Source organism: Anastrepha obliqua, chromosome 1 (assembly GCF_027943255.1).
Source record: "Anastrepha obliqua isolate idAnaObli1 chromosome 1, idAnaObli1_1.0, whole genome shotgun sequence".
NCBI classification, from domain to species: domain Eukaryota; kingdom Metazoa; phylum Arthropoda; class Insecta; order Diptera; family Tephritidae; genus Anastrepha; species Anastrepha obliqua.
The window spans coordinates 115,621,884-115,649,843 of record NC_072892.1 but is presented as its reverse complement, the minus strand read 5'-3'; the positions used below and the strand labels follow the sequence as shown (position 1 = coordinate 115,649,843).

The following is a 27,960-nucleotide window of genomic DNA, read 5'->3' as shown; positions in this document are numbered from 1 at the left end:
AAATTAAATAATGTGAAAAGTGCGCCTTCTAAGAACACCATTAAACGTTTGTACGAAAGGTTTTCGGCTGGTGTTGCGACCAAGGTGATCGGATGAGAATATTGCTCTTGTACGGGCCAGTGTTGAGACGTCGCCAAGGGCATCCCAAAATCATCGTTCTCAGCAGTTGGGCATTGCTCGGACCACTTTACAACGAATTATCCGCATTGATTTGCATTTATTTCCGTATAAGATTCAATTGACGCAAAGATTGTTGCCTGCGGACAAGCCTCGTCGATTGGAATGGGCTCAAAAAACACATGGGTCCGTCGAATAAGGGGCAACCCTGTATGTTTCTTCAATTTGTGAGACGCCAATACAATTAAATTTTTCTTCGGACCTGCCTTTACGAATAGTTTCAAATAGTTTTCATACAATCATCAGTTCTTGCGCAATAAATTAAATGCATACCTGATGGTCCAAGTCCACAATTTCATTAATTTTATTGGCATATACGATGATTGGCCTATCAGGGCATACCTCATTTTCGACGTCCATATTACCAGATTAAAAATATTGGAATTACCGCTTTAGTGCGGCATGCAACTTTGTATTAGATCCATAAGCAGCAACAGTCCCTCACTTGTTATTTTAGGTTATGCCGTTAAAAAAATATTATTAGTCTTTAAAAAAAACGGTTAAAATTATTTCCATTCGCACTGCAAAATTTTTTAAACGATACAATCTACATACTTTCCTCCTTTCATTTCAAAATAATAGGAAAAATTGAATTATCGACTACTTCAACTTCTCGAACTTAAAGCGTAACGAAAGTCAAAGCGCATCGCAGAATGCTGACTTGCTTTTTGGAATTTCGTCTATTTTTTGTTTTTTTCCATACCTATCTTCTTTTCAAATTAACATGGTTGTGCAACATCGAAAGTATAGCCGAGCGTGAAAAATATACGTATAGTTAAATTTCAAAGCAAATTGTGTTGCCTGACATCATTGCCATCATACAAAGGATATGCAGTTCATTGTCAATAATATCGTTAGCTGGTGTGTTAGAGCAAAGTATATTGGGCCTTAATGAACGGCACTGCATTGAAAAGGAAATAGTGTATTGAGGAATATTTCAATGTGCTCATGTGCTGAAATCGATGGTAGATTGTAATAGGAGCATATAATTTGCTTATTTCTTACTATCATATAAGGGGTATTTTTTTTTAGAGAGGAAAAAGCAAGTTGGAATAAAGCACAGACAAATTATTTCAATATTTTTAAATTCGGCTTCATTTGATAAATAATTTTATTGTATTAATGTTTCAATGTGACCTCGAGCATGCCACCGGTGCATACATGGCGTATTTTCTAGGTCCAATTTTCATACAATCTTTGCAGTAAATCCGGTTATATTACCCAATTAGGGTATCAAATGTTAGTCTTTAAATTCTCAATTACTTCTGTTTTGTACGCCAAGGCATGCTACTTTACATATACCCAGAGAAAGTAATCTAAAGAAATCGAATCACACGAACCAAGTGGCCAGTGCTTCCACCGATCAGGCACTTTTTCTGAAAGTAATGGTGTTTCAATAAGGGCTCGTGGATTATCAATGCGGATTCAGCCATGTTTTTTTTTTTCAAAAAAAAATTCAAGCAATTTGCAACCGTTGCTCTAGCAATAGAAAGTTGCGCTCATTTTGATCTTGAACGCAACTACAAGCTGAATATCTTATAAGAACTATTGGGAACCAAATGGCAGATGAATTAGCCAGGAAAGCGCCTAGGAAAGGGTTACGTCTCCTTCCTTATTCAGGAAATAGGGTAAAGGGAGAGAAAATCACACTGGGCCAATAGTGAGGGTTCATCGCCATTAAACTATAGATAGGTAGTTGTAACTTTACCGACGCCGAAGTAGAAATTGGATTTCGGAGAGCCCGAGGAAGCAGGTGGAGGTGGAGGAAGGTGGTGCTCCCACGCAAAGAAAGGATGCTACCTATAGGGCCACGCTGCGATTGGGCACAACGTGAACCATGTGGGAGCTGGAAAAGGAAGAGAGGCGTATTATCAGAAGGAAGAAACAATAGGCCGAAATACATGAGCGTGAAAAGCTTATGATGATGGCCAAAAAGAAAAACGCCCGAAAGTTCTACAACTGCGAGCATGTGAAAATCCCTATACCCCAATCGTTGACGATGGGCCTTTCGTTCCGCTGCGTGACCATGATAGGGTGAGAAACCGCTAACGAGGCTAAATAATAACAAAGCCGCAACAGCCGACGGACTGCCAGTTGAATTATTCAAACATGGTGGCAAGGAGCTGGTAAGGTGCATGCATCAGCTCGTTTGAAAAATATTCTCGGAGGAAAGCAAGCCTGCCGATGATTGTCTGATAAGATTCTAGCGAGCGTATTAGGTGAAAGGTCAAAGACCACCATCAATCAACTGATTGGATCTTATTAGTGTCGTTTTAGACCTGGAAAATCTACACAATACGCCTAGTCTTGGACAAGACCCATAAAAGGAGAATCAACACACACTTCGTCTTTTTGTCGATTTTAAAGCTGCATTCGACAGCACAAGAGCAAGGAGATACCAATACGCCACGATGTCTGAATTTGGTACCCCTGCAAAACTAAGGGAAAGACCTCTCCGAGCAGAGTGACTCGCTGTCGTGTGACTTCTTTAACCTGATGTTGGAAAGGATCGTACGAGCCGCAGAACTTAATCGCTCAGGAAAATTTTTTTATAAGAGCGTACAATTGTTGGCGTATGCCGATGATATTGGCATCATCGGCCGTAACAACCGTACCGCTAGTTCTGCCTTTTCAAAACTGGATAAAGAAGCAAAGCGAACGAGTCTGGTGGTGAACGAGTACCTCCTGGAAACGAAGTACCTCCTATCATCAAACAAACAGTGGGCGCACTCGCGCCAATCACTTATGATTTTGAGCCAAAATCGCATAAGCTGTTATCGCGCCAATCAAGAAGAAGAAGTTTTAACCTAAACCGATTCAAAGGAATTAAATGGGAATAATTTAAGAATCATCGCAGTAATTTTAACAGACCCTTGTAGATTGAATCCTTATTCTACTAACCTAGGAATATACTTCAGTCGAAATTGCAGGTTCTATAGAGAGGAGATGCAAGTGCCGAGTAAGTGCTGGCATCTTGGCCAGCACTAATGCATTAGTGACATAAACAGCTGGGTAAAAATATTTTCCCTGAGCAGGAACTGAAACTCAACAAAATAGGTGTAATACTAAAATTTATTAAGGAAGTTGGTCTCAGAGAAATACTCAGAACCCACGAAGGGGGCACATATATCTTTCTGGTGCAGTGCTAAATTCCCTCATAAAAATAATAAAAATCTCGAAACAAGAAAACAGTGTAGCCAACTTCTCTAAGTTCTCCGCGTGCAAAAAAACACCCTTTACAATAATACATGCATATGCACTTACTTGTTTAGTAATTCGTTTAGTTTTTATCCATTTCCTTTATAGCTCGAGAAAAGTCAGCACCTTGTTTGCAAACATTTTTTATTTTGTCTGAAAGAAAATAAAACACAAATATGTATGAAAAATTTATCTATTGGGTTGGCAACTAAGTAATTACGGATTTCACTCATAGATGGCTTCAGTTGAATTTTTAAGTTTGCAGACGTACTACAAATGTAAAACACATTTTGTTATTTGATAGTTGGCATTTCAGCTGTCAATCATCAAAAAAAGTTGTTTGATCGAAAATCAAATAGAACATTTTCGCCATATTTTGCTTTTTTATTTCCCCAAAGGGAAACTGCATCGCAAGCTCATAAAAAGTTATGTGCTGTTTATGGTGACGAAACCTTAAAAGAACGGCAGTGTCAAAATTGGTTTGCCAAATTTCGTTCTGTTGATTTTTCACTCAAAGATGAAAAACGCTCTGGTCGTCCAGTTGAAGTTGATGACGCGCTAATCAAAGCAATATCACACACATACATTGAAAATCACTTAAAACAACTTGGCTATGTTCCAAAATTCGATGCATGGGTTCCTCACGAACTGGAAGAAACGCATTTAACGCAGCTGCGATTTGTTAAAGAATCGTAATGAAAATGATCCATTTTTAAAACGACTGAAACTAGCGATGAAAAATGGGTTGTTTACAATAATATCAAGCGGAAAAGATCGTGGAGCAAGTCAGGTGAACCAACTCAAAACAAAAGCTGATATTCATCAAAAGAAGGTTTTGTTATCAGTTTGGTGGGATTACAAAGAAATTGTCTACTTTGAACTCTTACCACCCAACCGAACGATGAGTTCTGATGCCCATATTTAACAACGAACGAAATTAAACAATGCAGTAGAAGAAAAGCGGCCCGGATCGACAAATTGAAAAAGTATTGTATTCCATCATGACAATGCAAGACCACACACATGTTTGGCCACTCGGCGAAAATTATTATTACTTTTTGTTTGGTTCTTTACAAAGCTCCTTGAATGGTAAAAATTTCAATAATGATGAGGATGTCAAACCGTACTTGATTTAGTTTTTTGCTAATAAAAACCAGAAGTTTTATGAACTTGGGATTATAAGGCTGCCTGAAAGATGGTAAAAGGGTAGTATTTACATTACAGAATAAAGTTATTTAGTTCCATGAAAAAATTGTCTTTGATTTTCTAAAAAAAATCCGCACTTACTTAGTTGCCAACCCAATACTTACATACATAAATTTAATATGACTGTCAAATATATATTTTCATTTCTGGTTAGTAAGATGGAGCTGGGTTGGGAAATGTAATAAAATTCATCAAAATTGGTCTACAACGTCACCTAACGTAGAACTAATAAAAAAGTAAACCTAAAACCGTATTGGGGATCGAAAGAAGAAGAAGGCTTAAATTAACGATATCTTCATTATTTGAGCTAAACATGAAAAAATCATTAGCCTGGTTCTGTGGGCACTTAAAACTATCACTTGCAATTGGTTTCACTCAATTGCAAGCCGATAAGTTTGATTTAGTGGCAGAATGCAAACATTGGACGAGCAAACGATCCATGCTTCCCCCTTGTAGCAATGATATTTTCAGTTGTGTGGTCAAAACGAACACGCACTGGGTCTTACAAAGAGTCAGCTGATTTAAATTTTTTTATTAGCTTTTTATGTCGTGCTTTGCTGGATGCTTATAACGTCCGCATATATTCACAATCTCACCAAAATGTCAAATTTTGACAGATCCACCATTAGTGCACCGAATTCAAATTGTTTTTCGAACTCATTTCAGAAAACTGTAGATTTTTTGCTTAACGTCCGTGAAAACAAATTACTGTTAAAAAAGAGGTTGTCTGTAAAGTCGGTTTACTGACGATAGTTTAACGTGATAACGTCATAAGAAAATACTGATTGAATGGTTGCATTTTTCAAAAGAAAATTTTAATTTTATTTGTTTGATAGATATTTTGTATGGATATAGAGAATGAGTTAACATTAACATAACATAATATACTTTAACATAACATAACATAACATAACATAACATAACATAACATAACATAACATAACATAACATAACATAACATAACATAACATAACATAACATAACATAACATAACATAACATAACATAACATAACATAACATAACATAACATAACATAACATGCTGTTCAAGCAAGGTAACGACGCATAAGCAAGATAACGACTCATTTTTTGGTGCGTGCAGCCGGCTACATAGAATTATAAGACGTTATCACGTCAAAAAATAATAATATAATAACATTAAAACAACAGGTATTATTAACAAACTTGGTTTTATTTTAAATTCTTCAAGTAAATCAAATTAATATTAATCAATAAGAACATATGCAAATACAAATACGTGAATTTATATATGTACATATGCGCATATACATACATATATACGCTCACTTAAGTAGGAGACAGCAAGATGTCGAACGTTGCCGTTCGTTTGCTTTGTCGTTTGTTCCGCGCTTTCGCTTGCAGTTCATTTAAGGTGACGGCAATGAGCAAGGTAACGACAAATGAGCAAGGTAACACTAATGAGCAAGGTAACGACACATTTTTCCGTGCGTGCAGCCTGTTAAATCGAATTATAAGACGTTATCACGTCAAAACGCAACTCGCGCTTGAAAGACCTTGCATCAGTAGTGTGTGAACAGTATTCCATCAACTAAAAACTCTGTATGGTATTCATACAAATACCCTATTTTTATTATCAACGATATGTAAGAATAAGAGCCCAAAGTTAAAATCACACCGTAGAAAAAGGCAGTATAACAACAATCGGCACAAATTGTTAGCAACCAACAAAAAAAAAACAACAGCCAATAACTTTAATGAAACATGTAGCAGTGAAAGCAGCTGGTACCAACGCTAACACACAACCATCCAAAAATTCCTAACACCTCCGAGGGGATGCAACCATAAATGATAACAGCGCATAAAATCGCGTCGCAATATTTGCTCACGCACACACACATATGTACATAAAATATCGCAAATTATCGTTACAAGCCAATTGTAAAGTCATGCCTCCTCATCTGTTGTGCAACCTCTAAGCTGCGTATGTTTTGGCCTCGGTCACCACTTATACTGTGACATGGCTGTCATTTGCCACCACTTGCGATGCCACTTTCGATAGCACTTGGGTTGGTTGTGTTAGCATGTCAAGCGCGGATATGCCGAAGATGGGCGAGCTATGACAACAGCAACTCTATGATGGCAGCCCGATGAACTGAAGAGGAAGCAAATTTGAACAGCTCTAAAGGGCACTAAATCGGACTATCACATCGGCAAAACAAACCTCCTTGTTACTCACACACGTGCATCGTATCGTTCCCCACAGTAATCGGCATAATTCCTAACTTCTCAAAGTGATTGTTGTGTATTCATATTTGTATATGTATGTATGCATATATGTAAGTATGTATGAAGAAGAGGTTGAAGCAGTTCTGTTCATTTCTTATCAGAGCGATTTGAATCAAGGAATAACACAAAGTACCACAATTTTCCAATCGCGCTTTATCCACGCGTACACACACACTCGTATACGCACAGCAGGCTGCCAAAAATCAGTTCCATACTTTTAAGCAATTACGGGTGAAGAGGAGGCCGCTAGCAAGGGGAGATGTGCATACACTACCAGCTAAAAGCACACACACACACAATAGCCCTAATAAAGTAGATAAATAACAACTTTGCATGAGGCGAAAGGAAACCATCGAAAAAGGATAGAGCGCAATGGTAATAGCGAGTAAAAAGTGAATGAAAACCAGGCATGTTATGAACGGTGTAAATAACTCTGACACTTCACATGTGTGTGGCTGTTAAGAGCGCATGTGCCGCTACAAAAAGAGAACAAGCGCTCTTGCTAACTTTCAAGTACTCTTGTATTTGTGCAACATGCAAGAGAACCATTTGTTCATCAGTCTTTTAAGAGTATTCGTATTAATGTACCATGTACCAACCCCGTTTATCTCAAATTGGAGAGAACTAAAATATTTGAATTCGTCCTCAATTAAATGTGGAAAACAAACGCAAAGGCGGAGCAATTAAAACGTACAACAAAATTATCTCATAGAGAAAAGATATAGAAAAATATTTTATACCTATTCTTCTTAGATTCCTATATTACGGTATTTTAATTGCTTCACTCTATCATATCAGTTATCTCAAACGTACTTTCTATACTTGTCTCCAAAGCTGCATGTGCTACTTCGATGTACGATCGATAGCACCAAAATAACCTCGAAAAAAAATTATTGAAATTTGAAAAATTCAATTACAGCAATTAAATTTGAGTTTCCAGCACCAATTACCTATACCAGAAGTTATCAGCTCAAAAATATATTTGAGCTACCAAAGCGTTAAGGTTCGAAAAGGAATTTGTGCTACCAGAAAGGTAAGAAATAAAAGTTTTTGATTAAGGAATAGTGAAAAAACTAATTACGGCTACTAAAATTGGACCTCATTTTTGGGTTTCCAGCACCAAAACAACCCATATCAGAAATTAAAGGCTCAAAACTAAAAAGCTTAAAAATATTCAACCAAAAACTTGTGGAAAAAAAACAATTATATTCAATTAAAATTAGATCACATTTTTAGTGTTCTAGCACCAAAATAACCTCAAAAATAAACTTTTGCTAATAAGAAGTAAGCATAAAAATCTTCGCCTCTTTTAATTTTGTAATCTCACTTTGTATGAGCTCAAAAATGAAATTGAGCTGCTAAAGGGTTAACAAAATGTTTCTTTATCATTTGCTGCTTCATGTCCCCTGTAAGCATTGAACCAAATGACAGTCGCATACAAACTCATTCCTCACTAGGACTTCGAACTTAGAACTTCTGCCCGATAGACGCTGCTGTCTGTCCAACAGATAGTTGAAGTCCTAATTCCTTCGAAAATACTCGGTAGCCATCCTTATCGTCTAGCTTGGAACCATCTGCATAGAAATATAATTCGCCCCCTTCTCCATGCCCTTGGTCTTTGCCACTCTCTTCTTGACGGTATGCTCGTCTTGAAAAGTTTATCGAAGGTGAGTCTAGGAATAAAAAAGTTTATTTCTTGTTTGTGAGTATTTATAGTGTGCAAAATAGGGGCGTGGTCAAACAACCGGTATTTCCATAGCGCTAGACTTAAAAGTCTAAGTGCCGAGGCGCGGCCACGTGCTTCCCTACAAGATTTAGTGCAAGCAAGTTGATTAGCACTTCCAGCGCTTTGTTTAGGGTAGTCCTTAAAGTGCCAGAGATGCATAAAAAGCTGTTCTTTGGACCTTACTCTTGCTTTTGGCGTAACTCGGCTTTTGAGCAGATGGGCACCATACAAATATTCTATATATTAAGATGGGGCTAACTACACAAGTATACCTATATCCAATGTATAACACGAGGTGTATGGTACTTAACTTCTCCATTTTCGAAAGATTTGTAAGCATTGTAACTTGAGAGCCGTATATACAGCACGCTTATTCACCTTAACGAAAAATAAAATAAAATCTAGTTCAGGACATTTTGTAGTCAGTACCATACCATACAAAATCAGTTCATCATTTCTTTATCGCTTACTTCTTCATTTTCGTTGAAAAATTCACTTGTTTCCTCTGCTCATCTTATATAATATAATATTTATGCCACATATACGATACGAGCACGTAGATTTACATTGTATTTGACCAACTGCCTGCATATACAGTTTCCTTTTTGTCTTTTATAGTGCATTCTTTTCATAATTGTTTTGTACCAAATGCACATCCATGCATATTTAATTATATTCGACTATAAGGATATCTACAAAAAACATATACAAACTTATGTGTGCTTTGTTTATACTATGCATTTATTTGTGTCTGACGCTTTTCACCGGCCATCTTAATTACTTGTACATAAGCTTGCAAGTACACACAAGTGCACATATATGTGTATACAATAGGACATTAATGGCTTAACAACTAGAATACCACTTTCTGCATACCACACTAATTTCAAAAGCAATCAGGCGTCTCAGGCATGACAGCGCAATAGGCAGCCGTCCAGCCAAGTTAGTCTGATTGTCGTGGCAGAGCATTGTTTCCTTTATAGATCTATGGCACTCAAGGGAGCTGTTTTGTGGCTGGTCTGTGTACGTATTTCGGTTTTTGTTTGTTTTTAGAACAGTAATTGAGCGGAGACATTTGATTCTTTATCTTAATGTTTTTGCGCTTCCACGAAGCCTTGGTTTAAAATGTGAATACATTGCGTATACGTAACATAAATTACTGGATCAGGAAATTATTTTCAAAGATTTTTGCGATCTTCATATATAAAAAGAATGGGTCAAAGGGGGCACGCAAAATTTCTTAAACTTAAGTGGTTTAAGTTAAAGGAACATCCATACAAAATTGGTTTTGAATTGATTAGTGGCATACGGCAAAGCGTCGTAGTGGATTAAAGCGTTGAACAATGTATGGACGTCAACGTTTCATATTTTAAAAGTTAGTGCATCATTTGAAAATCCTTTTCATGGAATCGAATATTTGTTGCTCGGCACCAAAATTTAGTCATCTATATATATATATATATATAATTGGCGCATACACCTTCTTTGGGTGTTTGGCCGAGCTCCTCCTGCTGATTGTGGCGTGCGTATTGTTGTTGTTCTACAAATGGAGAGACCTACAGTTTCAAGTCGACTCCGAACGGCAGATATTTTTGATGAGTAGCTTTTTCATGGCAGAAATACACTCGCAGGTTTGCCATTACCTGGCGAGGGGCGACCGCTATTAGAAAAACTTTTTCTTCTTTTGATGTTTCACCGAGACTTGAACCTACATTCTCTCTGAATTCCGAATAGTAGTCACGCACTAACCCATACGGCTACGGTGGCCGCCGTAATATGTAGGTAAATGATCAGCCAAAGTCCGTGCATCATGATAAAAAAAAATCCGGAGGAGAGATTTCATCTGATCTGGAGTATCTACGAGGAAACTCGAAATAGTCATCGCTTATGTGATCTTTCGGGATTTTTACATATAAAATCAAACTCGCCTAAATACTGAAGGAAAAATGCATGATTCAACAAAAAAGGTTCTGTAATCAAGCAGTTTCTTACTTCCACAAAAAATTGTACCCATTAAAAACCGTGGGTAAAAAACTTAGAATGAACTTTGATTGTCCGATTGCAGCTCTTGAAAAAGAGTTGGCCAGGTGCCATGCTCGAGTCGTGGAATTGGAGAAATTTAAATACAAAGTTAGCTCAATTTTCACAGAAGGGCAAGTCAGAAAATTAGAGAATGATGTGAAAAGGTATCAATGTACAAGAGACGATATTACTTACGGACCTAAGGCGTATAAAGCGCAAGTTTTTCCTTACCGAGCGGGTCCACTGTGTCCAAATACTGCCGGCTATATCATCTGGAAACTCAACTTAAGGGAATATGTGTCCAAGGAGCCTTCGTTTACAGAAGTCGACACGGTTTCCAAGGGGACATTGATTGAGCGCTGATTTTGTAAGAAAAATTAAGCTTTTGGAAGCAGTGTTTGCTAAAAAGTGCTACAAAAAAAATTTTCGCACGCAGAGGTCCAGAAGTTTCAAATAATTCTTTGGTTTTTGATTTCTTGTTTTTTTCGATATTTCGGAAGTATAGTACCTTAAGAATATACTGTGCAATTTTCATACGGAAATTCCCAATATTATAGCTTCTACAGCCCATTACCTATGTAGAGAGCGGCCCGTCCGCTCCTGTACCTCAAAACTTTAAACTCATTTACCTCGAAACGACTTTTTTCGGGCTGGTGTTGTCTAAAAACTATTCAACCGAATCGTCTGAAATTTTAATATGTTATTCACAACATCAATGGCCGTCACCTATATTAGAATCATATCATTATTTAAATTATTTCTCTTTTTTTTTTTTTTTTGATTAAAAACCTGAAAAAACCCCCAAATTTTTAGAGTGTCGAATTGAAAACAGCACTACTTTGTAAAATTTTTTTTTTTAATTCTAGCAGCGGGAAATAGCTAGTCATACTAAATTATTAATTAATAAATTTTTGGCTTTTATGTTTCAGATAAATTGTGTTTCAACTTCAGCGCCATTCTTAAAATTATTATTAAATTAAATTTTATTCATTCTTGTATGTAAAAAAAGTTAAATAAAAAACCTAAAAAAATTAAATATCGTTTTGCATTATTTTATTATAAACAAAATTCTAGAAAATATCTTAAATTTTCGAGCTTTTGACCACCGGGACTCCTTAAAGAAGGGACACGAAAAATAATTTTCGGGTGAAAATCGTTATAACATCAAATTTATATAAACTATCAAAACAATTTGTATTTTAGTTTTTTCCACAGCTAACAGCTAAGGATTACCAAATTTAAAACACGAATGTGAATGTTGCGATGCCATCATCAGATTATGAGTGGTGCCCCATTATTTTCGAAAATGCTCCTGAAAACGCTATACCGGTTGTTGTTTTAACATCAGAAAAAATTTCCCCCATTCAGTTTACCGAAATGAAAGTCGCTGGACAGATTTTAACTCAAGTTGTTCCGATAACATAGAACCAACTGTCGAATTGGCAATATCGGCCAACGGTACAGAACTAACTTTTTGTGATATTTAATAGAAAAAATTGAATTCAATGCGCAAGCAACCATGCGCAGCCGAGGCTGTTATAAGAGTATAAATACAAATAACATAGGGCCCTCCATTTAATCCATAAAATACGTATTTGCACCACCCTTTACATACTCGTACTGTACATTGTATACATAGATATGTATGTACGTGCACTCAACCGTTGTTTGTCAAACGCAAAAGGCGCTAAAAAAGAAACGAACTCGACTACAATGCGCGATTCTCTTAAGTATCATCGCCCAAATGAACACAGCTGCTTTGTTTAGAAGTGAGCTTCACATAGCCGAAGGAGCTGAGGTACTAAGGTGGGCGTAGCTGAGCTGGAGATGAACGCACGCAATGCTAAACGTTTTCACAAATAAATATTTTTTATTTATACCTAACGACCGAGACTTACTGGACTACTTAAGAGCATCACTTCTTAGAACAACGATGACTGAAGAAAAGACAACAATAAACTACCACAATTATGATGACACTAAGAAAGCAAACAACAACAAGTAGCTAACAAACAATATCAATAGCGATGTAGTACGAAGAGTTCAAAAAGAAACAAAACAAAAAATGCAACAAGAAAGTAAAAATCTTGGTGTAATAGGCGAACGAGTTGCAGCTGCATGCGTCCAAATGGTGATGGTTGCTCGACTTAAAGAGTTCTTTGTTTCTATAAGTATCCGTAAGTGCTGGTATGTGTTTGGGTTGCCATAGCTAAACGGTAAAGCGGCACTGAAGTGATGGTCATGGCGATAATGTCCATGCAACTGACATAATGACAAAGGGTTGTCCTCGAGTTCTTGAGATTCTTCTGCGGCATTGCTTTCGTAGCTTCGAGAACTAAAAGCATGCATAAATGGATTGTAGGGCGAAACAAAGCAAGCATAAAGTATTTTACGCTTAAAAAATACTAAAATTATTTACACCTGTGTGCACAATAATAGCATCGCGACATATTGCAAAGTTTTGACTACTTATTTGTTTTAATTAATTTTTTTATAAAAATAGAATTTATATTAAACAAAAAAACCGTATGACTTCACATTTCAAAATTAGTAAAAATTTATAAAAGTTCGGACTTTTATAATTAGAACTCTTAGAAATTTAAATGTTAGATTATTCAATTCTGGTGTAATAAAGTGCAAGTCAATCGAATAGATTTTTCACAATTTTCTTTTGTTTGCGGTCTTATGCATTTTCTCCATATCAAATAAATTTTCCATAATTCGTACAAAGCATATGCTCCGCATTGCTCAACATCGTACACAAAAAAAATTATTTTTAATATTTATTTTCTATTTAAAGAATCTCAAAATCTCGCTACATAGAAAACTATATGTAATTCTTTATTATGGTAATAGGAAAAGTGACTGCATGCAATTTTTTTATGTGTGAATTAAATTTAAAACTTTCTTCGGGCCGCGAACAATGATCGATGTCGATTTGTTGAGGAAAGCCTCACAGGTGAATATAGCAACCGAAATACGGAAAAGGAAATTGCAGTGGACCGGTCACACGCTGAGAAAGAGCGACGAAAACGTTGCTAAATAAGAGGTGCGCTGGAATTCTTTTCTGCAAGCCGATTGAAGAATTGACAGGCCGCGCACTACCTGGCGACGCTGTACAGATACATATAATAAATGAAAGCTCTTGACCTAACATGGAACGAATTGAGATTCCTAGCACACAGCCGTGTTCGTGTGCGAAGAGGAGTAGTTGACACCCTAGTCTCTAAATAGGAGTTAAAGGAACCTACACGAGTATGAAGTGTATTAACGCCCACTCGCCATTTCTTAAATAAAAAAATTATGTATATGAGGGCATAGCTCTAAAGACAATTTCAAGCCCACCAAACTTTAAAAAAAGCTATTATTGAGGATTTGCCACCGTAGAAGAATGGGTTGGTGCGTGACTACTATTTGGAATTCACAGAGAGAACGTAGGTTTGAATCTCGGTGAAAGACCAAAAAAGTAAGAAAACGTTTTTTCTAATAGCGGTCGCCTCTCGGCAGGCAATGGCAAACCTCCGAGTGTATTTCTGCCATGAAAAAGCTCCTCATAAAAAATATCTGCCGTCTCCATTTGTGAGACAACATCAAGACGCACACCACAAATAGGAGGAGGAGCTCTTCCAAACACCCAAAAAGGGTGTACGCGCCAATTAAATATATATATATTATTGAGGATTGAGGAAAATAGAGAGGATGTGATGGCTATGAAGATAAAGTGTACAAAAAAACACCTCGTTGAAATTAAAAATGAATGTAAATGCTTATAAATTATAAAAAAAAGTTCGATTTAAAAAAAAAAACGAAAAATAAATTTTTTAAATATCATATTATAAAATTATTTGTTGTTTACATGTTTTAGTTGGATTTACACATAAAAAAATTATATATCTATAGTCACTTTTCCTATTACATTGCTATGAAATTAAATAAAATTCGCCTTGGAGCCTCATCACGTGTTTTGGTTTTTTGTAATAAAAATTAGGTATCAAAAATGAATTCTCGGTACACTTTATTCTTCGTATTACTTTAATAAGTATTAATCTCCATATTAATTTCGTGTTAATTAAAAACTACTTCTTTGAAAATTTCAATCTGATGCAAAAATTTTACATTTGATAGCATTGGTAAATAGTTCCTAGACGATACCTTTTTTGAGTCATCTTTGACATTTGGTAAGTAGACAGATCTACACTTTCACGCGATAGAATAACGGGTTAAAATTATTGTAACTTATTATGAAAACGATGGATCCTTAATTAGAACGTATTGGAAAATTCGTGATTTTTTTGATAGAAATAAGAAGTCGACAATTCAAAAGTTTATGAACATTTTCAAGAAACTGGTTTTGTGGATAAAAAAAAAACTGGCAGAGCAAAAACTGGACGTTCTGTGGAGAATATAGCTGCTGTAGCGAAATGTTGCTGAACAACCTTCAACATCGATTTCTCGACATTCTCAACGATTCATAAATCGAAATCGAGTGTTTGGAAGATTTTACCTTTAGATGTTCTCATGATGGACATTTAATTATGTGATTTTTCATATAAAATTGTTAAGAGCCGTACTTTGAATAGAAATAGTGAAACCTTAAATCTAAATCAAAATTTGTACATGTTTTTTTAACAACATCTAGGCGCGTCGTTTTAAATACTCTGTATTTATATTTGATAGTTTTTTACATGTATTTTGTATCCTCTTTGGTGAAACACTTTATAAGGCTGTCCAACTCATGATTTGAACTCTATTTTTATAAAAAAAAAATAATTAAAATACGTAACCAGTTAAAACTTTGCTATATGTCGGGCTGCTATTATTCTCATCACAGATGTATGTACCATACTCAGCATCAATAAATTAAAATATGAATAAATAAAGCATATAAAAGCGATATGTGCAATGGACTGGCTAGAAACGGCATCAAGCCGTATGGGGTTGACAATGAATTATTAAAAAGCAAAAAATGAGAATTTTTTTTTCAATAAAGTTAAATTTTTTAATATATAATACGTGAATATTGTTTTATGGTAAACTTTCAATATACCAAATCAGCGCTTCTACATATAAAAAACGAGAAATAGAAGCTAATGTAGGCATTGAGATTTAATGTTAAGCTATAAGAAAAAATATTTTTGCGGAATGTGGACCTACTAAGTGTTAAAAGCAAAATCGATATTTATGGATGTCCTAGCATTTCGCTCATATTCTGATAAGTTTGGTGGAAACACATTATTATAGATTAGCAAAAATATAACCAGCAGACCGAATTGGACAATTAAAATATTATCAATTAATATAATTACCATGCTAAGCAATTAAATGCTAATTTTTACAAAATCGGAGGTACATAGATATTATTAAAATCAAGCATGTTCGAATTAGATCAAGCATTAAATTCCCGAAGCGCATGAGCAATAGGTGCATTACTCGCAAATTTAGTCTTAATGTCTCCACCACCTCGAGTTTTTTTTTTTTGGCTTTCTGCTTATCGAAAGGTGGTGTTATGGTATAAAAATGCGAACAATTAAGGCCAGTATATAGAAATTTGTCGATATGCGAGTCGGAAAATTCTAAACTGATAAAAAAAATTAATTCATAAATTAATTCGAGTTCTGTTAAAATATTTTAAAGGCCAACCAGGAAATGATTTTACCTTGTTAAAACAATACCTTAAAGCAAAAATAATAGCAATGTTACGTGATTAACCTAAAAGGAGAGTCAATACAAATTGAAATAGTAATTAAATGTACTACTGTGGGCAAAAAGTAAGGTGAATTTGGTTGTAAAATGAAAAATCTTTATTTATTCTTGTAAATCAATTTTATCCCCTTCAAAATAATCCCCTCTCGATGAAATACACTTATGCCAACGATTTTTCCAATCCCCGAAACATGCCAAATAGTCCATTTCCGGTATAGCCCTCAGCACCTTCTTCGATTCAGCTCTTATCTCCTCAATCGACTCGAAACGCGTTCCCCGGAGTGGTCTCTTGAGTTTTGGGAATAGCCAGAAGTCACACGGAACCAAATCAGGCGAATACTGTGGTTGCGGAACGATATGCGTGAAATTTTTGGAGAAATGGTCACGAAATGACCAAATGCTTCACGTAAACGACGCATAACGCTCAAATAATATTCCTTATTAACAGTTTGGCCAGGTGGAAGGAATTCATAGTGCACCACACCACGAAAATCGAAAAAACTGTCATCATGACCTTTATTTTTGAACGACTTGGACGTGCTCTTATCTTTCTGGCCTCGCCTTTAGCACGATATTCGCTTGATTGGTCGATTGTTTCAGGGTCGTAAACATAAATCCAAGTCTCATTTCCCATAATGATGCATTTGAGCTTGTCTTGATAGTCTGAAAGCATTGTTTCACACACATCAACGCGACGACTTTTTTCCAAGAAATTGAGAGTTTTCGATACCAAACGAGATTTGACTTTTCGTAGGCCTAAATGGTCAAAATGGTTTTCACAGATTCTTCTGATATTCCGATCATATCAGTAACGTCTTTAACAGTCAACCGACGATTTTTGAGCACTAACTCCTTCACTTTATTGACGTGTTGGTCATCTGTTGACGTCGATGGTCGTCCGGAGCGCTCCAAATCATCAACACGTTCTCGACCCTCTTTGAAGTCTTTGTACCACTTATAAAAATTTTTCTGCGACATGGTCGAATCACCAAATGCCTTCTGCAACATGCTAAACGTTTTCGCAGCCAAAATTTCATTCCGCAAACAAAATTTGATGGCACTTCTCTGCTCAATCAGATCAGACATTGTAAAAATCGAAAAATGTACTCTTGGTCGTTTGGTAAACACAAGCGTAAATGTATTACTGATAATGACATTCACATGAAAGTTGGCCCAGATGTTATTAACAGTGCTGCCAACTCATGAAAAAAATAACTAGAGCGAAATTTTAATCCCGCGAACTTTGACAAATAAATTCACCTTACTTTTTGCCCACAGTAGTAATTTACCGATGTAAATTCAGCATCAAAATATAAACTGAATATTAAAGAGTACGCTGGACGGACTACTCAATCATGCGACTGCCTCAAACAAGAATTTGAACTACCTCAGGCAACGCCCTACGGCAAATACGCCTATCTGCCGTACATTACAATGATTAAAATTTCAGAATGGTTGAAGAGCACAGAATCTCCCCGCTGGCGCTAGTGTTTGCACTACCGAAACTGTTTAGTGTTTTTATTATTGTTGTGTTATTGTTGTTTTGGTTTTGCTACGAAATTTGCCAAATTATTAAAGCCCTTACTACTTTTACCACCATCCACATTATGTTCGTGTTGCTCTTGGCCAGTTGCTTGTTAGCATTTAGCTGATATTTATGCGCTTATGTGCGTAATGAGCGTTAAGTACTTCCGTAAAATGGGTTGGGTGGATGTAAAAAGGTAGTATAAAATGACAGCAGTAAATGTCGCTAACTCAAGACGCTCATATAACAGGCAATTTCCTGGGCTACAGGAAAATGTATATTACTTCCCCTAACACCCTCAATCACCAACCGGCTCACGTGCATAATCAACTGATATCACGACAAATAACTAGAGAAGACAGCAAAAATCATGAAGCTGAAAGAAAAGCAAACTTAAGCAGCAAAAAATCAACTCACTTAGAAAGGCGACAAACAAAAAATTCCATATAACAACAATTGTACAAACGTAGTGAATAAAATGGAACAATAGCGAAGTCGAAAGAAGGAAATTAAAATGCTTATCATCCCAACGATGAGCAAACGAAAATTCACACACTTTGAGGAATTTGTTTCATTTTGTGCACGAAAACGGCACAAAATTAGAGTGAAATAAATTATTACCGAAGAAAATTAATGATTTGCTTAGTATAAGCAAAGATAAAGGAAATATGGATATTGTGCATATATATTTTATCATGCTTATTAACTATCATAACTACAAATTGAATTTCAACTAATATGTTTGTAACAGAGTAGCAAAGAAACGAAAATGTTATAGATCTATTATTATTATTTAATAGCAACAGTAGATGCTGCACACAGTGAAACCTCGATATAACAAAGTAACAGAGCAGGAAGGAATAAACGAAAAGAGCAACAATTTTTTTTTTATATTTAGTTTCGCCATATTTAAAGAATATCAAAACCATGAATCACCTATAAAAGGTTTGCTCAGCTTTCTCGTTCTCCCTTGACTAATTGGCTCCCTTAGCAAAACACTGAATTGATCGCTCTAAAAATTTTGAGTAAAAGTGGAGGGAAAGTAAAATTGGTAGAAAAAACATTTCATTTTCAAAATGTTCTGTTTACGAGCAGCACCTCGCTCAAGAGTTTGTATTGGTATATGCAGGCTAGTATGACATGGAATACTTCCTGATATATCGCTAAGTCAGGACATGATAGAGTAATTGAGGCAACCCGATACATTAATGGAGATTTCAAAACGCTTTATTACTGGTGATTTCTCTGATTAGTTATTGTGGTGACTTTGAAAGAATTAATGGTTTGCAAAGAGCTAGAATTTCCCAAAGAGTTACAACAAGGAAAATAATTGGGTAGTTCCGACGCGACCGATAACATTGCAGGCTTCATTATAAAAAAGTTGGGATTGACGGAACTTGTTTCCTTAATATGAGTGGATGAAATGTCCAGAGGAAGCTTGGCAAAGTACAGTACTAGTATTCAAAAGTCCATTCGGCATGCGGCAGATACTGGGAAAGGGTTATTTTTTGACACGTTTCCAGAGCACGTGAATGTCAGTACCGACGACAAGAAGATTTTTTCAAAACAGGAATGTAGGAATGTAGTTAGTAATGTAAGAATAATCGCGATTTGGTGAGCAAAACCTAGTAAAGTATGGTGTAAATATGTTCAATAAGTTTTTAGTCAATTCAATTTACGATTAATTAATTTCTTCTATGACAGAATTCATTATAGCCCTATTTTGCTTCATACTGGCGAAACTTCGCAATTTCGCCATCAGTTTTAAATTTAAAAATTAATTCACAAAACATAATCTTGAATTTTTATGGACATAAATGTGGGCTTGTATGAAATATATTTTTCCAGTTTTTTCAACCAACACTCCCTGGCAGGTGAGCAAACCTGTATTAATTGAATTATGATCAAAACCTAGATATAACGAATAATTTAATTTTTTTTTTAATTTGTTATAAGTTTAGTTTTTACTTTTTGGTTTGTTTTTGTTTTCAGATGAAATAAAGAAAAACATACAGTGAATACTTTAGTAAAAGCTTTGAATTGGTGAAAAAAAATTCTGTTATTTTATTTGTTCCCGCTTATAAAGGGTTTATATTGAATAGTTTTATAATTTCAATATTATATATGTAATAAAATATAAAAAAAAACTTCTAAAAATTAATAAGTTGAATTTTTCATACGCTTTAAAAAAACACTTACAAAAATTGTATAAAGTTTTAAAAATTAAAAAAATTACAATTAGCGATTGTCAAGCACGTATCATGTATCTTAGGTAATACAAACATGTCGAAACATGCGAACAGCACTCGAGTTGGTGCGTTAGAGTATGTCTACCACTCGCGAGCACTATTCGTTCAAAATCATTAAGCGGTTAACCATCAACATATTCCGAAGCTTTTCATACTCAACATTTTTTCCTTATACCCATGCAACATTTTTGTAAGAGCATTTTTCGGTGATCCGTAAAAATTTTCTTAATTTGAGTACTTCATTTTATCAATGTTCGTTATATAGGGGTTTTGCTGTACTAATAATTTAATTTTGCAATACAAATGTTGTTTAAATTTGGGAAAACTTACATTTTTACAATGGACAAGCAATGAGCCAACTCATCACAATGCCATTTTTTTTTTACCCAACCACTGCTTAATTTCGATTGTCTTGTTAGCAAAGATGTCTGCTAACGTGCACGAGTGGCATCAATGAGCATATTCTACAAACCTTGCCCGTGGAAAAATACATATATATACCAATTTTTGTAATAACCGGTCCAGTAGTTTTTGAGTTCATCGATGACATACAGACAAACATTCATTTCGTGGTTATAACTTTTTTACTCCCGCTTGCTGCATGACACACTACATATCGTCTACGATTGTTTTCCGACTTTGGTGGATATTATCCCAAGCCACTTGACTCATCGGGTCTTTATTGAACGCGATGGGTAATTTCTATTTTTACCTACCCATTGGTAATTTAATTTTTGGCTAAGTTAATACCCAATTCATGTAGAAAATATTTTTTTGCCGACATCATTTTCTTTGGAATCCAATCAAAGCACTCTTCAAGGAAGAAGATGTAGGCATTCATTGCGACTATTTCTCGTTAGACACCAGCCTTCGTTGAATTGTAAATCGAAATATTTTCCGGCAATTTTTTTTAGGTTATTTTCTCAAAAATATTAAAAGAGGATTTTTATTTTTCGAAATTTTCTAAGTACTCTTATTGAAAATAAAATGAAATGAGAGTAGGAAATATTCAGTTATAAGAAAAAGATAAATTGATTCTCCCTATACAGGGAAAAGCTGTAGGTGGTAAAGAAGCGCCGACTGAAAAGATCTGAAATCACTTTAGAGCCATTTTTGAGCAAGCAGAACCCAGTCCAAGCACTCCACATAGTTTTCTTCTACGCAGTTTGAAATCGTACAGTAAAATTATAAAAAGAAATAAGTAATCGGCCTTACATCCCTTTTGGATATTTGGCGGAGCTCCTCCTCTTCTTTGTGGTGTACGTTTATAACTGTATATACGTAATAACTGTATCATGATCAACTTCGAATTTATGAACTCTCAATATCAAAAAAGATAAAACGTGGATAAAACGTTAGCCACGGTTTTTAAAAAATGATGGATATATGAGCCACTATAAGAAGGTTAGCAGTACTACAACACAAAAAGTATCATATATTTAAAAAACCACATCAATTTTCTTAGTCCCCTGATCTTTCCCCATCCGATCGACGTAACTGCACTTAAAATCGGTCTACCTTTAATTGCAAGTAACCTACATAGGTGGCCAAAATATTCATGTATGTTTTACGTTAAAGCCTTCAGCCATGACGAGTCTATATATTTTGATGCTTGTTTAGTAGTTCGTGTCATGTAACCTAGTAAAAGATATTTTAATATTTTCTCAACTTTTATTGTATTTTTTATTTTTATTTTGTCTTCTACTAAATATAAACAAAATTGTTAAATATGTATGTATGCCTATGGTATGCTCGTTTTCTATTTGATTCTACTTAAGTTGCCAAATCTCTCTGCTACACAAAATGCACATTTTCTCAATAAAAGCCTAGCACATTTATGTATATGTATGAGCGCACATTTCTTCTAAAGAGAGTAATTTAAGTGCATACACACCTACTATATAGATATAAAATTTTCTTTTACTCTTTTACGCTTTCACTCTGCTTATAATTTCTTGTAATTCATTCATTTTTTAAATAAATTCGAGAGGTGAAGGGTCGCTACTCTTTAAGAGAGATGTACATACTCTTCTTAAAAGTCGCTGTTTTTGTTTTAAACACGACAACTCGAACAAAGAGAAAATGAGTAGTGTTGCCACATAAAATATCACGTAAAATCGCGAATAAAAAATTTAATGGGATTCGAAATATTGTTGCCCCAAAATAACGAGTATATGATTTCCATTAAAATTAATCATTGTTCTCAAGTAAACATGCTTTTATCCGAGACCAAAATTTATTAGCACTAGAACTTAATAGTTTGGATACTGCAGGCGCCTTATTAAATAAAATATTATGTATATTGAAATATAAAACTGAATACTTAAGGTCCCTTTTTCAACTCCCTTTATGTCGACATCTATGGAAACATACATCGTTTGTTACATTAAACTTATCTTACATTATCTTCATATTTAAGCTACATGAGTTTTCCTCACATAAGTTGGGGGTAAGGGGATTCAAACAGAAAATATTTACGATTGTTATATAATAAAATAAATGATTTATTTGGCGAAATTGATTATGGTAGTACGAATTTCCAATGCGCAAACTATAAGAAAAGGAAAGTATTGTACTTAAAGCAATGTCTAGCACAAGCTGCCTCTAAGGAGTTCTTCATAGCAAAAAAATATATAAACGTAGAATATATCAAAGTTACAGCAAATAAAATTTTACTGGTTTGGTTTGACTGCAGATGGAGCAAGAATTGTTTTTCACTTGGGTTAGAGGCTCATTGAGACGAAAGTCGCAGCCATCAAGTTAACACTTTACACTAATGAATTAGCTTAAAACCTAATGTCTTAAGGATAAATATAGCCTTAATAAGCAGTGACATAAATTTGTATATCTTTGCAGTCGCAATGTAATATTACTATGCTTAATGGCCCTACGCTCCGATAGCAGACAGAGGAAATGATGATGAATATGCTTAATGTACAACATGGCGTATACGTGATAATTCAATGAAATATCTTTTAAGCTAGTAGTTTTAGAATGACCACCTTTCAATTTTTCAAAATATCGTATAACGGTTACTCTTCGGCTACGAGCGCATTTCTACTATAAAAAAAAGTCTCTTAAAAACTATTTTCATAGAGGGGCTTAGAGCTTTGGTTAACGCAATTTTATAGGACAACATAAATTATTTACAATAACAGAAAATATTCCAAATATGCTTTTTTCCGGAATGCGGGTAAAGTGGCAGTTCCTGGTCGTATATAAATTTTGGTCATTCTGGTAATCTAATCCCGACTGTCCATTTTATTTGCCATTGTCTGCGGAGTTTGATGCGATGCGAAAGCCGCCTACACTAAAAACGATAACTTTTTAATTTTACATAAGTATTATATAATTGAAGTTGTTTATCAGTGGTCTTGTTAGTTATTGCTAGCTTTTGTTTCCAATTGGATGAAATTAAAAAAAAAAAAACAGAAAAATAATATTGTTCAAAATATTATATTGATGCTTTCCATTTCAATTCAACCGGGCTATTCGGGTCATGTTCTTCGATTTCGATGTAACTCAAATATGTTGCTCTCTGGTCAAAATAATGAGACACGTATTTTTTTCTTCGCCCGAAAAAAATTTTTTTCAAGAGTTATCGGCAATTTTGTTTTTCGGCTCAAACTCGATTTTTTTTAATTATATAAGAAAATTTTTTTTTTAAACGCCCATAACTTGAACCGATTTTAATAATTCTGGGTTCAAAATGATCGTAATTACTTACACGAGCGACTTCATGTAGAAACAATTGCAAAAAAGTAATTGAAAATTTTTTATTTAGCCCATTTGTAGAAGGTGCTAATATGGCAAATATACAAGTCATACCTCTTTATTTCCCTTACTATGTACTTAATCCTACCATATGTTCTGTTACAAGTTAGATCCGTTATAGATATGAAATTATAATACTTTTTTTTAATAAAATTAGTTTTATTTTATCATTTAAATATTAACAAAAAATTTTAATTTTCATACGAAATGGTCACCATTTACTTTTACACAAGCCTTCAAACGATTAGGTCATTCAGCTATTGCAGCAAACACGGTTTCCACGGATATTGACGTCGCTGCTCGAACCAAAGATTGTTCCAGAATTTGTTTTCGCGGTATGCATTGATACCGGGCAACACTTTTGCGGATAATGCAGTAGAAATGGCAACTAGTTAGAACACCACTGGAATTGACTAATGTGTCGTTCCCACGACAGTCGGTTCTACGTAACCGGAACGACCCGGATTATATACGGCCAAGGACTGTCACTTCAGCAGCATTCCCAGTATATGTATGGGGATTGTTCATGCTGCTACAACAACAACAATAACAACAACCAATGTACTAACTAAAGAAAGACATTAAAAGGGCAGTTTACGACAAATCTCAGCTATCCACTTGCTCCTACCACAATACCTATGAACTTCCCATAATCTATATATTAAATAATTGTACAGAACTTGAATATATTCGCCAAGAAGTACGCAAAAACGATTTAAAACAAACACTAAGAAATGTTTATACCACTAACATAAAAACATTATAAAATTTCTATGTAAGCTAAATATCTATTTTTAAATCTGATACTGTCTTATGCACTTTTAGATAAGTAGGTATTTGATAAATATTACAAAACCTATAAGCTTTTTCGCTAGTGCTCAAATCGCATTGTTTAGGCTTATTTAATTAACCTGTACAATAAATAAATAAATGCAAACAAATATGCAGTAGCCATAATCTTTATATTAGAAAAAAACAAAGGTGAGGTAGTGAAGCGAAAATTCAAATGTATTACAATCAAAACGTTCATTAACACAATCAATTATGTTTTCGAATATTTAATTTTTGAAAACTAATTATATGAATTTTTATATTGAGATTTTTACAAAAATATTTTGCTTGCCAGGTTAACATTATTTTTCTTTACTTCTTATAATTGTGAAAATTTTGATAACACAACAAACCCGGAAATTAAAGATAAATTATCACACCGGCAACACTGAACTTAACACGGTACATGTGTAAATACCTAAATCTACATGTACTAAATACTGTTAGCTTTTCCAGCTGAGTCTCATAGTTAATACTTTAAGGGAACTATTGTCTGTCTACTGGCATTCTCATCTGCACATATCCTCCTAGTAAATATTCTCTTTGCTCCCTGTAAACTCTTTGTGCGTATATGTATGAGAGTATAAGCATAAATGTATTTATATAAAACCGTTGCCAATGACACTTAATTGTGGCTAGCCGACTGGCTTGACAGTTGCTTCTATGAATTTGTGAATAAAATCTATGATAATTTAGATTTCAGCAGCAAACTGACACATAAGCGCCCATGTAACCATCAACTTACATAAATACATGTATTTATATATATACAGTGCACATAGATAACTGCTATTTGACTCTTTTTCACTTCTTAGGGGAGTATCTGTATACATAATGTTGTCTAAATTTCTGTTTTGTGGCTGTGTCCTCACTGCTTTTGTTGGCAGCTTAGCAGCTGTTCCTAATGCTCGTTGTTGTTATCACAGTTGTTGGATTTTTTGCACTGACGTATGCACTTACTTTGTCTCTCTGCTTGAGTGTATAAATACGTTTTGTTTTTTTGCATTATTTTGTTGTTTTAGTTAGCACACTCGTGAAGAGAAGTAAATCGCTCATTATCCATTTTATATCTTTTATAATTTTTTCATTTGCGTGTCTACACATACATATGTATATGTAATTGTAGGTGCTGAAGAATACTTAAACTTGGTGATAGAAGCTATAGGCATATGTATGTAGCTATATACATACATAAACTTGTGGCCAAATGCATATGTGTTAATGTACACTTTACAAGAAGGAAAGAAACAGCTCTCAAAGAGCAAAAAGACACACAAAAAACAACCTCACAAAAACAATAGCAAAACGCCTATTTTCGTCATTTGCAAAGGCAACACACGCCCTTTTGGACATTTTCCAACCTATGCGCACACAAATGTACGTATGTATGCTTATACATACATTCATACATATATACATAAATATATAGATTCATGTAAGGATATGCATTCGCTTGTAACCCACATTTAATCATACCTATGCGCTCGTGCATGTGTGTATGTGTGCCTCAGGGCACTTGAGCTGTACTGGTGTTTGAGTTGCTGGCACTTGGTGGCTCTTGTGGTTGTGCTGTTCGCTATTTTTTAATGAATGTATGTATGTGCATAACTATTTTCTTTTTGTGTTTTGTGTGCTGTTTTTTTACGAGTATCTCTATTCCATTTCCTTTCACCTTTAATTATTTGTAAATGTGCACAATGGTGGCCAGTTTTAGTAAAATACACTAGTTATGTACTTACATAAAAACAGAAGACGACTTCACAACGTTACGTTCATAATTATTACTTCAGTTCTGCAGGCTATAGTTGATTTGGTTTTTGTGAATGCGCCAATGCTCATAATTATTTTCGTTTATTTCTCTTTGCTCGATGTGGCGCGCATAATAACGGCTCGCACTTTCAATTCAAAATTTTGCAAGAAACTAAGCACTCGGATATTTATACATACATACATATTATAGGTGCATAAGTCGATACATTTCACATAATTCAAACACATATTTCGCTTATTATTTTCTCAATTCTTCATATGTTTGCTTGACTATACTTGTATTACATATGCATATAGACTTTTTACAGTTGATTTCATCCATAATTTTCTTCACTACACTTGCACATAGTCAAAACTGATTTCTACATCACTCAACGGAAATCCTTGCAGCTGCTACTGGATAATAATGCAAATAAATATAATTAAGAATTGTTTTTTATTAATTAAAAAACTCTGTTACATGCACTTCCCGTTACTTCATTTTAATGCAATTATTAATTTACACTTCCTACTTTTTGTTTTTGTTTTTTTTTGTACCGCAATTCCATTTAGTCACTTTTACCACGCACATTTAGCAACTACCACACTAGCCACAAGCGTGGGTAAATGCAGAATAAAAGCTCCAAACCTCACCCTTTTTTTCACACTTCACTGCACTGCGTTGATTATACCTTTACATCACTTCTTTGCGCAAACTTCCAATGTATTTTGTTTTAGGTTCCTCTGAAGTTCTTTTTATCAACGCGCTGTCATTATGAAAGCTCTCCGGTAAAGCCTACATTACGCTTGTCGTGTAATTTTCATACTAAATATGCGATATTATCCAGCAAATATCGCAACGTAGCAATCAACAAATAGCGATTCGAGATCGGCAACAAGATCCAATTACTCATACGACTATGCACCCATACATAATATTCAAAAGCATTGGAAAAAGACTTGCGCCTCATGGCACCACTTCTTAATGGCACTACTACGAACTATCTTTGTTGCAGTGCTTTGCTTTTCACATCAATTCAAGCAATTGTTTGCTTAAATATATTCAATTACATTAAGATTCTTGCCTTTATACCCAACGCTTAAGTGCCTAAAGGCCATTTTCTAGAATTAAGGCTTACATTTTTATGCAAATGAACACATTTTCATTCATTAAAAAGTTAGTTAATGTCTATTCTAAAATTTGAAGTAAAGTTTAAAGTGAGTTATAATGGTTTAAAAACCACGGGGGAAAACAAATATATATATATACAGTGGTGCGAAATTAGTTAAGATGATCTAAATAAAGATCAACAGATTTCCCCCACCGGTATTACCAGCCTCAGTGATAGAGAAACCAAATATTTGGTTTTTAAGTCAAGTTTGCTATTTTTATGTTATGTCACAGAATTAAAGATCACAATAATTTTAGAAATACACCCTACTCTCTTAAACACAGTCTTTTTGTAACGTTTTTGAATTAACACGGTTCACTAATAAATTTTTACATGATTTTTTCGTTCTTGCGGGAATCT

General features: G+C 34.7%; 1 protein-coding gene across 1 annotated transcript in view; it reads right to left on the bottom strand.

Annotated features, from left to right (window-relative positions):
* LOC129236803 (uncharacterized) overlaps positions 1-27,230 on the bottom strand; it is a 117,522-nt gene extending 90,292 nt beyond the window's left edge. Inside the window, exons 1-2 of the mRNA XM_054871042.1 lie at positions 26,419-27,230; positions 3,442-3,528 (exon numbers count right to left, since the gene is read on the bottom strand). The gene's annotated coding sequence lies outside the window, so the exon portion shown is untranslated. The remainder of the gene's footprint in view (positions 1-3,441; positions 3,529-26,418) is intronic.
* Between the last annotated feature and the right edge of the window lie 730 nt (positions 27,231-27,960).